Source organism: Natrix helvetica, assembly GCF_964273705.1.
Source record: "Natrix helvetica genome assembly, chromosome: 5".
In the NCBI taxonomy this organism is placed as follows: Eukaryota; Metazoa; Chordata; class Lepidosauria; order Squamata; family Natricidae; genus Natrix; species Natrix helvetica.
In genome coordinates, this window is record NC_138551.1 from 45389752 (window position 1) to 45402887 (window position 13136).

General features: G+C 38.4%; 1 protein-coding gene across 3 annotated transcripts in view; it reads right to left on the minus strand.

Annotated features, from left to right (window-relative positions):
• Positions 1-11654, minus strand: part of MAP3K13 (mitogen-activated protein kinase kinase kinase 13) — a 32743-nt gene extending 21089 nt beyond the window's left edge. For 2 of the 3 annotated variants that reach the window (XM_081955368.1, XM_081955370.1), the window contains exons 1-2: positions 11564-11654; positions 5181-5293 (exon numbers count right to left, since the gene is read on the minus strand). The gene's annotated coding sequence lies outside the window, so the exon portion shown is untranslated. Of the gene's footprint in view, positions 1-5180; positions 5294-5663; positions 5814-11563 lie in introns of all 3 variants that reach the window. The other variant, XM_081955369.1, reaches the window with a different exon arrangement.
• Positions 11655-13136: the final 1482 nt, after the last annotated feature.

The window sequence follows — 13136 nt, forward strand, 5'->3', positions numbered from 1 at the left end:
TAACGTCACAGATTCATGAATGGATGCCTACAAGGCTGTTTTAGGTCTCCGAACAAACCCTGCGGTGGTGTGTGCTCTGGAAAGGGAGGGAAACAGAGGAGCAGCCAATCAAGGGCAGGCAACTATAGCTTGCCTTTCTTCGGAGGAACCTCATCACAGAATGGACAGTCACCACCAATCAAACCCAGGCAACAGAGTCTCAAAGGGTTATCAAATAAACCCTGCCAGCTGGAAGGGGTGCAGAACAAATAGAAACAGATGACAACATAAACAATTCTAAGGTACAAAGGCAACATATGGAAAGCATAGAATTGTTGTTACAAAGCTGTAAATCAGAAAAGCTCTATACCTCCACTATATAGTGAGAATAAAAAATAAACTTTCTTAAATAGGCTTTGTTCACCACCTAATGTATATTTTGTTCATCATTAATCTCTCTCTCTCTCTCTCTCTCTCTCTCTGTGTGTGTGTGTGTGTGTGTGTGTGTGTGTGGTGGGTTCCTTCAGCTCCAGGGTGATGGGATTAAGGCATAATTAGCCTTTACCCAATTCACCACATGGCATCTGAGAACTCAACCAAACCTGGATTCAAAACACAGCCTAGAGAGTTGCCCCTATAGCCCCATAGGAGTCTGACAACCAATCAGAATACATTTCTTACACAGGAACAGGAAACAGAGAGGTGGGGCTGAAGAGATTATAAAAAGCCCAGCAAGCCCCTTCCTCGGCCCTTCTCTTCTTCCTCACCCAACATTGAAGCATGTGATCACCTTTTCTGTTCAGGACTCAAGCCATATGGTCCTGTCCACCATTAAACCATCTTTCCAAGCAGCCTCCGTGTCTCCAGTGTCTTTTTCCCCACTTGGAGCCGAACCCAGAAGGATATTTATTTCAACAACACTCATGCCAAAAATGTCTTAGATTGATTCCCCAAACAAGAACTTAACCATAGTTTCAACTGGGAAACTATGATCATCCTAGCCACATTCAAAAACACCTGGATAATTCCTGGAAGCCTGACACTCTGACAAATTGGCTATCAATTGACACATAGGAATTAAAAGCATCTACATATAGTGCAAAAGAGACAACCAAGAAACCAAAAAGGGGACCAAAAGACCAAAGCATCTCTCCACCAATAATCAACACCCATTTGAGCATAGATGAACACAAAGATTAACAATAAGACTGACAATGAAGAAATAAACAATATCCCAATGAAGAAACTACCAAACAAGCTAACAGTAAACAGCCCAACTAAAGAACTTCCAACACCACTCCCACCAACACTGACAGGGCACATATAAATTGAGAGCAAACTCCACTCAACTACTAGAACAATATTTGAGGTGCCATGTCCTTTATCAGCAGGCCAATTGGTCTGAATCGTTGTCTTTTTCAGAATTTGCCTACAACAGCTTTGATACATTCCTCCATGGAATTTATACTACAGACATCTTGCCTTCCAGAATTCCATTTCCTTTCCTCATCCCTGGCAGGGTCCTTTAAAGGAACAATTAGATTTGGTCAAAGTTGCATATAAGCATGCCACAGGTGCACAAAAGCCAGACGACCTCTGTGGGAGATTTGGTGTGGCTTTCCACTACGTTTTGCCTGTTCCTGGTGAATGAATAAGAGAAAGTGGAATATATTCTGGATTCTAAACATAGAGCAAAATTTATGAGTGTGTCATTCACTGGAAAGGCTATCCCAAATCAGAGAAATAGAGCGAGAAGGCAATAGATGTCCATATTCCACATACGGTATTCCAGTTCCTTAGGAAATTCTTGCGCAATACTTGCCTCTGTTAATTGCAGTTACTATCAACAACGAGCTCTAGAATGAAGACACTTTAAAAAAGAACTTAGGCTCTCTGGTGTTGGGGCGGGGGGGGGGGGGAGGAATTGGAGGAACTTTCCAGCTCCATCTGAGTCTACTCAGCCAGATTTATACATTGGCTTTGTTAAGATGCCAGGCCCATTTGCAAGTGAGAGAAACAGGAGGATGTCTGTAGCCATTGAGAGTAATTTTAACTGCAGAGGTGATATAAAAATGTTTATAGTTGTCCTTGAGGAAGGAAGGAATGAGCCACTAAGGAAAGAAGCGGAGTTTTGAACAAGAGCTATTATGCAGTCCAAAGGTCAAAGTACATCTGACAACGACACTCAAAATAACCCCACCTTGATTTTGTTTACCATATTATGGCATAGAAAGTGGCCAGCCTTGTAAGATTTTGTTACCTTACAACAATAAAGTGCCTTTCCTAATATTTTCGCAGTGTTTGTTTCTTGACCTGGCCTACGTCAAAGGGCTGACATTAAGCGATACATAAATTGTGAAAAACAGAGCAAATAAATTGATTTGTATCATTTGGCAGAAGTTTCCTAAAGTTAGGGATGTGGATTAAGAAATTTTACGATCCTCACGGAAAGATAGTAAGTATATGTGGCAACACAAACAGGGTCAAGAACAAATGAGTGCAGAATGAAAGCAGACTGAATACAAAAATAAATGATTAGAACAAAATAAGTATATTATGGCAATGTGCTCTTTCAGAGAGAATAAATGAGGACCAAATTGCTGGAAAAAAATATATGAAGGAACAGTGAAACAATCAAGATAAAAGGATAGATTGGAAAAGCTGAGGTTTGATGAAATAAATGAGATCCCCAAGAAGACAGTAGTTTAAAGGAAAAAAGACAATACATTACTGTGTCTATGTTGTTAGAAAGCATGGCTTCCAGGGATAGAAGCGCATGTAAATATACAGAAACCAAATTTAATAGAATTTCATTTTCTTTTATCTCCTGCCTTTTTTTTTTTTTTTTTTTTGCTTATTATTTCTTACTTTCTCTCTGCATTGTATTTAGAAACCTGAGAGGGAACAGCAAGACAAGTATGTGTACAAAAACAATTTATTAGAAATACAACAGTTTATGAATAGTACTTAATAAAGCAGCAGTTAAACATGTAAGAAAAATATGAAATATTTATCAGCATAGAAGTTTGGACACACACTGGTAAGTCAATGTTATCTGAACTGGTTAAAAAAAACCAACTGTTACCCTAGAGCAGGGTGTCCAAACTTGGGAACTTTAAGACTTGTGGACTTTAACTCCCAGAATTCCCCAGCCAGCATAGCCCACAAGTCTTAAAGCATAGTCCACAAGTCTTAAAGTTCCCAAGTTTGGACACCCCTGCCCTAGAGCTATTGATAGTAAAAATGTCGGTAACACCATTTTCCTTACTCAGAAGAATGAGACAATCCACTTGTTCATTTCTCAGGGAAAATCATTATGTTTATTCATCACTGTACTTGGTTCATTTTCTAGAAAAATTCAGATACCAGTATAAGATAACAGTCAAGTGAGTTGGAGACTTTTTTTTTTTAAATCATTATTTGTTGTCAGGCTATTTCAGTTCCACTGATTACCTTTAATTAATACACTTTGTCCCATCAGGACTTCACTTGTCTGATTTTTCTACACAGTTTATCTGATTTCAAAAGCCTCGGGGATTTTCTGTCCAATTCAAATTTATTATTTTAAATGCTGGTTGATAAGCCTTATTTAAGGGTACAAAGGTTGAGTTGAACACACAGGAAATCAAAGAACACCAGGGAAGCCAAGAAATTGTGCTCTATATGTTATTTCTTTATGTATGAATCTCTTGGCAATTCATCACATTTTCTTACTATCAATCTTCTGCCCTTCTCTTTGTTTTCTAAGGACAAGTATTATAATAGATTACCAACTGCAGCCAAACAATTTTACAACCAGCACTATACAACAACCCCAGTCTTTCAAGCTACTTTGGTCAATGGAAGGTCTTCAAGATTGATTTGTAAGATTTAGAATGACAGAATATCAATCTAATCCCATGTGTGATTGTTTCTTTTTAATGCCCCTATGACAAAAATACAAAAACACAAAGGGAAAATCAAAATAAAATGAAAAGAGAAAATGCACTCTATTGGTTATTTTGGACAATGGGGTTATTAAGAGTTTCTAGGCAATATCTAGAAATACTTTGAATACTTCTAATAATTGTATTAAAAGAAAACTGGTTTTCAAAGCTAAGTTCACTCCAATTGGCACAGCTCAGTTTACTTGGTTAACTTATTGTAGCATGGTTCCTATGCTTACCTATCATCCAATCTTGTTTCAAACACCCTTCTAAATCTTGTCAATACTTTTATATCATACTTATTTTATTTTATCCTCGATTACTAGATCTTTCACTATATAAATATATTTTATTATATTAACATTACTTAAGGAAACAATTATTGTTCATCACAATGAATCATTATGCCTCCATTTTTATTAATTTTTTAATTTAAAATTTTCCATACTGATACTTTTTTGACATCAATAAAAAAGCCAAATATACAGTATTTCAAAGCAATTTTAATATGAATAAATCAAAGAGGATTCCTATTCTAATTTGGTCTGAGATGACTGGAGAGGGATGCTATAAGTTTTCAATAATTTTATAATCAGTTATTGTTTTGTGGTGCTGATTCAATCATACTCTCTACTTAGATGATGCTTTTGCAGTTCTCTGCCTAAAGTCTTTCCGGACTGAAATACTGCCAAATAAATAAAATGAACTTACACATATTATATTAATAAGTCAACTTAAGTTATTTTCTTAATATAAGGAAGCCTTGATTAGCAAGACATTTAATCACATAAAATAAATTCAAATGAGATTCTTTTAATAACTTATACAAGTAGTTCTCAATTAACAACAGATCACTTAGTGACCATTGGAATTTACAACTCCACTGAAAAAAGAGACATGAACATTTTTCACATTTATGCCCATTGCAGTCTCCCCATGGTCAAGTGACCAAAATTTAGACACTTGGCAACTGACTCATATTTATGACTTTTGCAGTGTCCTGGGATCATATAACCATCTTTTGCAACCTTCAGAAAAGCAAAGACAGTGGGGAAGCCAGATTCACTTAACAATTGTGTTACTAACTTAACAATTGCAGCAATTCACTTAACAACTGTAGCAAATAAAATGGGGCAAAACTCATTTAAAATCACTTAGCAACAGAAATTTTGGGTTCAATTGTGGTCCGAAGTCGAGGACTACCTATACATTTACTCTTCAAAAGATGTTTTATGTCTCTAGAATATTACACAGAATAAAAAAGTAATCACTTACCATTCTCAAATCGTGAATTCCAATGCAAAGGCAACAATTCATGGCTCATTTTACTGCATTCCTGTTGACTGCATCTGCCTGCCACTCCCTCCCAAAATGTGGATTTGGGCAAACTAGAAGGCAATTTCAATAAGTTAAATGTATGTAGTTAGCCAAATATATTACCATATAAGATTGTCAGATTGTGAGTTTGTTTAATTTATTTATAACTTACATTTATTATTGTTCTGACACATTTCTGTGCCACATTGTTATATTACACATCTCTAGGTATCTCCCAGGTCATTCTACTGTGACTTGGTTTTTTTGTTGGAGAGTGACAATGTGATCTGAGAGATCACAATAATGATCAGATCACACCCTGGTCACTTTGAGATTCTCTTGTGCTCCTCCTCCTCCACATGGAGACTGCACTCATTCAATTGGACCACACCTGATGACTAATGGATCCAACTGGATTTCAAAGGAAGTTGGGAGAAATACCTTCCAATTTGCTACATGGTCCTGCAGAGGCCCTGGCAGCTGCCTGGAATAAGGGGTCACCAAGGCAGCCTCTTCTGGCCCATCACTCCCATTACCCCACATGGTTTGTGGAGGAGTTCAGATAGTTGAAAAGAGATGCCTAAAGCACCACTGAGAGAAAACAAAGAATGAACTCGACCAAACATGAGTTAAGGCTGCTATTAAGGTTTACCTTGTGGCAGTAAGAGCAGCCTGGCATCAACACTTTGCTCTTATTGCACCTGCAGAATGCCATCCATTGATAGGGTCACCCTCTCCTTAGAAAGGGGGGTCTAGCGGTCCATCTACAGAGCCATGTAGAGGAATTCTCCAGGCATCTGGAGAATAAAATCACTTGAATTTGTTCCAATTGGATATTGTGTGGTGTAAATTCTGTAGAATTGCCCAGAGAGCAGAACTATCTAATTATCTGGAAACTGTTTAATTTGGTTGAACATAAAGTAGACAGGGTTCAGTGGAATGCAAATGCTACCACCCTTCGATACATGCTCCTCCTGGCTGGTGAAGGCTGCTCAGGAGATATCATGTGGGTGGTCCAAGCAATGGGGAATTAATTCTTGTTGGAGGAGGTGTTCCCAGTTTGTTTGTTTTCCTATTCACGAAGCCATCACTACAGCCTACCATTCTGAACAATTTTAGTCCAATTTCCCACCTCTCCTTTTTGGAAAAGGTAGTTGAGAAGATGATGGCATTGCAACTCCAGTGGATCCTGAAGAAAATGGATTCTCTGGATCCATTTTCAGTCAGGTTTCAGGCCCGGATATGAGACCAAAATGGCATTGGATGACTTCTGATGGGAGTGGGATGATGGTGGTGCATACATCTTGCTCTTCTTGATCTCTCAGCGGCTTTCAATACCATTGACCTTAGTATCCTTTGGGGGGCACTTAGAAAATTAGGGGGCACAGCTTTGTGCTTGTTCACCTCCTCTCTCTGAGGCCAGTCCCAATCAGTATTAAAAGGAAATAAGAGGTCCAACTTACAGCTCCTGCTTTGAGGAGTATCACAGGTCTTGGTGTTTCCTCCATTCCCTCTTAACATCTACCTGAAACATTTAGGTGATTTCATCTGTCACTAAGGGATGAGGTATCAACAGTTCTCTTTATATACATCTGTCCCAGGTGAAATGTGTGAGTTGGCATTCTTTTGCAATGCCTGGAGGCTGCGGAGGCCAGGATGGGGGACAGCAGACTTCAGCTGATCCTGGTAAGACAAAGCAGCTGTGGGTGGACCCCTCTATGTTCAGGAATTTATCATCTTGGTCTTCCATAGTGTTGCATATTCCAGACACACCCAGTACATAACTTAGGGGACATCTTAGACTCACAGTTCTTGCTCAAAAGCCATGAAGCCTAGCAGCCATGGCTAGAAAGGCCTTTGCTCAACTCCATGTTATGTGCCAGTTCATCCTCTCCTGAATAGGAAGGCTCTCTCCTTGGTCACTCATGCTATCCTTGAAAAGAATCTGGAACTTCAGCTGGTACAAAATGTGGAGCTGTGTTTAGCACTCAAGGAAGAGCACCTGTAGCACCTCTGCTCTGCAAACTGCATTGGTTCCAGTTTACTTCCAGGTCCAATTCAAGTTGTTGGTTATGACCTATAAAGCCCTACAGGGCATGGGGCTAAACTACTTACAGAACTGGCTTCATCCCATTACCGTATTTTTTGGAGTATAAGACGCATCTTTTTCCCTCAAAAAAGAGGGTGAAAATCTTGGTGCGTCTTATACACTGAATACACTACTTTTGGCCTACCCAGACCGTTTTAATTTACCTCTTCAAAATCATGGTACGTCTTATACTCCGGTGTGTCTTATAGTCCAAAAATATAGTACATTGTTCCATCCCACCCAGTCAGATAGGGAAGGTATGTTGCAGATCCTGTCAGTTAAAGAACTCTCACTGGCAGGGTCTAGGAATAGCGCCTTCTCTGCTGTTGGTGCCACCCTATGGAATATACTTTCACTGGAGGTGAGGCGGGTCCCCAACCCTCCCCAAAAAGGGTTAAAATATGGCTCTGTGACTTTTCATGGGGTACAGCAAAGTCATGGGGTTAGTTGGTGCCATGAGGGCCCTTCTTTTGCCTTTGTCAAATGATTTTAATAGGGTCTAATTATTCTTAGCCTCAACATTTTTTTAAAAAAATTAAAATTTATAATTCTAAAATTTTAACTGTAAGATTTTAGTTTTTTTTAATACTGTTTTTATATTTTTGATGCTTTATTGCACACCACCCATAGTCCCCCTTGGAAGGAAATAGGCAGTTCAGAAATGTGAAAAATAATTAAATGCATAAAAATTAATATCAAGTTGTATTAAAACATACAAAATATATTCACTAGTAAGAGCGTCAGTTTGATGCAATGGTTGAGGCCAGGCTAGAAACTAGAAATTGTGAATTCTAGTCCCGCCTGGGTCAGTCACTTCCTCTCAGCCATAGAAAGGAGGCAATGGCAAACCACTCCCAAAAAACCTTGACAAGAAAACTGCCAATCAGAAATTAACTCAACTACACCATTTTTTTAAAAAAACCCATTGTATCGGAGAGATGGCATCAAACATATAGTAGATTAACAATTTTTCATTGCAATTAATTTGAAATAAAGTTAGTGCATGTTTGTCTCTGGAAGCAGAATTGTTTTCAGTATCAGAACTACAGTAGACAACAGTGTTTTCCTGCCTGATACTGAAGCTCAGGCAGTTCTCCACTGCTACAAAAGCTGCTTCATGCAGCACCATGGTTCCTTGAGTTCTTCATATAAAGCAACCATGTTGCTATGCCATTGCCTCGGGCTGCCTGAAACTCCTCCCAGCTTTTTGCAGAATTTGTGCTATGAAAGAGAAACCTCATTTGGCAAATGTTGTAGAAGTTTAATGCACCCTCACACAGCATTAGTCAAAACATTTCTAGGCTTGACACTTTAAGAAAATGGTGCATGATTGCTCTAAGTATGCGTTGAAGGTGCCTACCTACTGGCCTCCAAAGATATTCCAGACTTGATAGCTTCACCAAATCCTGCAAGTAATCTTAAACTCATTGAGCTTAAAATTACTTCAACCAGTACTAGTGGAGATGGAAAATTTGACAAAGCAAATTGGGCGACCAAACCGAAACAAATCCATTCATTTACATAGGTATACTATTTACTGTATGATGTCTTACTACCTGTACTGTGCATTATGTGATTCTGGATTTCTTTAATAAATATGTATTTTATCTGTATTTGTGTGCACACATATAACATTTGGAAAATATTGCAGAGAAAATTAGGGATAATATAATCTATCAAAGCAGAGATTCCCAAGCAGTAAAAAGATGGGAAGGATAGAAAAAAACAGACTATTCTGAATTTGTGCCTTTTTTCTGATGTCCCTGATATTTTAAGACAATAATGATGTAAATTGTGTACTGTGCACATCATTTGCAACATGGTATGCCAGATGTAAATTTCATAATTTGTGCTATTTACATATTTTTTGTCACAAGATACACAATGTCATAATGGCTTTTACTGGAGCCTCACCTGCTTAGGTAACTTTTTCTGCTATATACAGCAGCTAGGAATGTACATCTATATTTTATTAAAAGGACCTGGTTTGGTAAATCCATCTTTAAAATCTGCTTGTACAAAGTGGCAGCATAGATACATATACTATATTATTTCTGGGTCAATGGGTGTGCTTGTGGGATTCTTACATAGGATATATTTTTCCTGACTGTATTTTTCTGACTATTATTTTTTGTTTTCTACAATAACTATTTTTGTTATACTTTATGGAGACAATATTTAAGTTTTGAAGTCATGACTCAGTAAAGAAAGTCAAGTCATGAACTACTGGCAAGAGAAGAAGGAGTAGGGAAAAGAAGCAAGAAACTGTAATTTAGCTGAATGTTTTCTTTAACAGCTTGTGCAGCACACTTCTGCAAATTAGGAAAAGGCTTAAACTAAGAATAAATCAAGATTTCAGGTTCAGCTATAAACAATATAACCATTGTGTATATTGAAAAAAAAATCATTTTCTTACTTGGGTTAAATTGAGAACTTTAAACAAAACAGTATTTCTAGCTTATGTTGTGTGTTAATTATTTTGGATCTTCTGAACAATGTTATAACAGAAAATATAGCAAATAAATAATATATTCTTCCCTTTTGCCAAGGCATAAGGAATATATTTCCTAGCATTTAAAATTGTATAAATTAATTCAAGACAACGGTTTCCTTTAAAAGCATAATAGATGAGTACAAGATCAGAACTAATTAAGAAAGGCATTCTCATTTTACAATGTTACTTCTGTTTTTGAAGACATACTGGAAAAGTGTTACAAAATGTTTCAGAGATGAGGTACAATCTGTAGGCACTATTTGAAAGTTTACCACTTATTTGGGTAGTCATTATATTTGCATCACTTCAAAAATACAGTATCTGTGGAATATACCAAATGCTTGATAAAACTTTTTGTGCCTTCCTATGATATTAAAAATGCTAGCTTCCCATTTACAATAGTATTCCATTTCAAACATAACCCATGTTCATTATTTAGTTTAGGTATTCACCCACAATAGGAAAAAAACCAGGCAGTGAGAAAATACACAATACTATAAGTAATCATTCATTTTTGTCCAGGTTTCATGTCAAACACAGACAAAATCTTGGATATCTTTAACCTAGGTCTTGTTAGAACTGTGAGAATACAGCTAATGTGGTCCAATTCATATACAAAGATGAATTGATGAATGCATTCTATTTTATTTTTCTTTATGTACACTGAAAAAGTATGCACCAAATTCCTTGTGTCCAAGCACACTTGGCCAATAAAGAATTCTCTTCTATTCTGTTCTAAATCATGTTCTATTACAGCAAAACAATTAATCAACAAAGTTTCTTACTCATACATGCCCATGTTTTATCTTACTTTCGCCTTGGAGGAATGTGTGTTTATAATGCTATTACTGCTAGGGAGTAGTGCTATTATTCCTTCACATCCCGAAGTTTTGTAGAACAAGGATGTTTAAGTGCAGTTATCACTAGCATGTATTTTTTCAGCTGATAAAACAACCTTCTGCATACTTACCTCGGAATTAGCCCTATTGAACTTTTTCTAGATTGGATCTATTTTATTAGAATTTGTCAAACAAAAACGAGAACAAGAATAAAAGGGGGGAAAATACAATGACAGGGACAATAGGCACCTTAGTGCACTCCTGCACGCCCCTTCTAATGACCACTTAAGGTCAGTAGATCCACAGAAGTCAATTTGTGACTGAAACTCTGAAAATTTGTACCTGAGACAACTGGATCAGGTAGAGCATTCCAGACTTAGTGGGATCTATCACTACACAGTTTGAACCCTTCCCCCAAAAGGGTTAAGATAGTTAGGCTTCCCTTATGCTACAGAATAACATAGGGTGAGATTGTGTACGGGTTTATAACATTTTTATTCTCAAGTATCATCACCCCTCTACTTCCCGCCCCATCAGTAGAAGACGGGCATGACCGCTTTCCCAAAAAGGATTCCTAACGGTGCAAACAAATACAAATGTTACAAACATGCTTTAGTTTCTGTCCGATCAATAGCTGGATACAGGTGATGCGCGCCTGATGGTGCGAATCTGCAGACCCGGTGCTGCAATGACTACGGCGGTCCTGCCCCTACCACGTAGCCAGGCATCCATGTCAAAGGTGAAAACACTCCTTTGTCCAACAAGACACAGCAAAGCCAAACAAAAAAAACAGCGCAGGTAGCCCTGAGTATCCCGAAGGGCCACCCGATGCCCTCGCGAATGGAAGCCGCCGGGCCTCGGCCATAACCAGAGAGACGCGCGTTCCCGAGGAGCTCATTTCGCGGCGCCCGTTACTTACCGCCTGAACGCCGTCTTAAATCGGCCACCGTCGGCCATTGGTCCTCCTCCCACCTGCCGGGCCGTCAACATTGCGTCACTTCCGGCATCACCTGACAGAAAAGAATACAGCTACTGCGCTGCCTAGTATAAATTCGCTTTTGATCAATGTACTTCCGGCTATGCCCTGTAGCCCCGTAGCTAAGGTTACAAGAGTGTTGTGATCCTTTGCGAAGGGTGGAATTGGGGAGCGAGGCTTGAAGTGTTTGCATTGAATCACTGTTGTTAATGCAATGCCAAGCCCGACAGTCTCTTCACTGTAACCCTGGTGACACATTCGCATAAATGAACCCGAGACCTCCTCCAAGTCTCACGAACCAGTGAGAAAGATCTGTAGAGATTCTCAGTCATCCTGGTTATTGTTGTCCCCAAGGTGCTTTTTTCTCCCCAGGAGGCATCTGGACTTTCTGGTTTTTTCTTTTGAAGACGTTTCACTTCCCATACAAGAAGCTTCTTCAGCTTTGACAGGATAGTGGGGAATGGAAGGATTTATATTCCTTGCAGACAGTTGGTAATTTAATAAAAAATCCTGTCAGAGCTGAAGAAGCTTCTTGGATGGGAAGTGAAACGTCTTCAAAAGAAAAATAAAGAAAATCTAGTTGCCTCCCTGAAAAAAACACCTTTGGGACTGCAAAAGATGCTCTCTTGTCCTCCAAGTCAAAAGGTTGCTGCCATTATAGTACTGTGTTGCCTGAGTTGGTATTTTCTGTTGATGAATTTGAAAACAAAAATCTTTAAACGTAGAAAAGGGAAGTGTTGAGTCAGAGGTGTTTTGATTCCTCATTGTGGATTTTCATATTATTGCGAAAAATATTAAGCATTTACCTATTTGTGGCTTCCCATTTCCACCCATACCCATAAGCTTTACAGTGTCGCTTAGGAGCCAAATGGATTGTTTTGGTGCATTTAGGGCCTCTACTTGATAAGAAAGGTGAAGTGGAATGGGCCTCAGTAACAGTTGCTGACATTCCCTTCTGTGACTTGTTCAATTTGATCAGTTGTTTAATTCCAGTCAACCGGGTGATTAAAAAAAATCTGCACTTGTTTTGTGTGTTCCAGTTGCAAATAAACCCACTGAACTCAATAGGATGTTCACGTACACAACAATACCTACAGTATATAGCTGTTATATTTGTTATTTGGGAACCAAAAAGGTGAAGGAGTCTCTGCGGATTTTACTGCACTAGACATTTCCGACTATAGGGGGCGGTGCTCATCTCCGTTTATATTAGAGAAAAGGATCTTCGGGATTTAATCCAGGGATCCTTTACAAATACTGAATTTTTGCACTTTATTTTTGCAGTCTAGTAAATTCTGCACCTATATTTGATAAACTGTGTCTGAAAAAATTAGTTGGCCGTTCTGAACTGCAATTAATAATTGGAATGATTGTTCTCCGAAGCAAATAATACATTTCAGTCCGAAGAGCCATAAGTCCAAAGACTATATCCCACGTGTAGCTATTTCTTCCTCTTAAATAGTTTATCTGTCCGTTTTAGGTGATGGCCTAAAATGACTTCAAAATACTTCTTTAA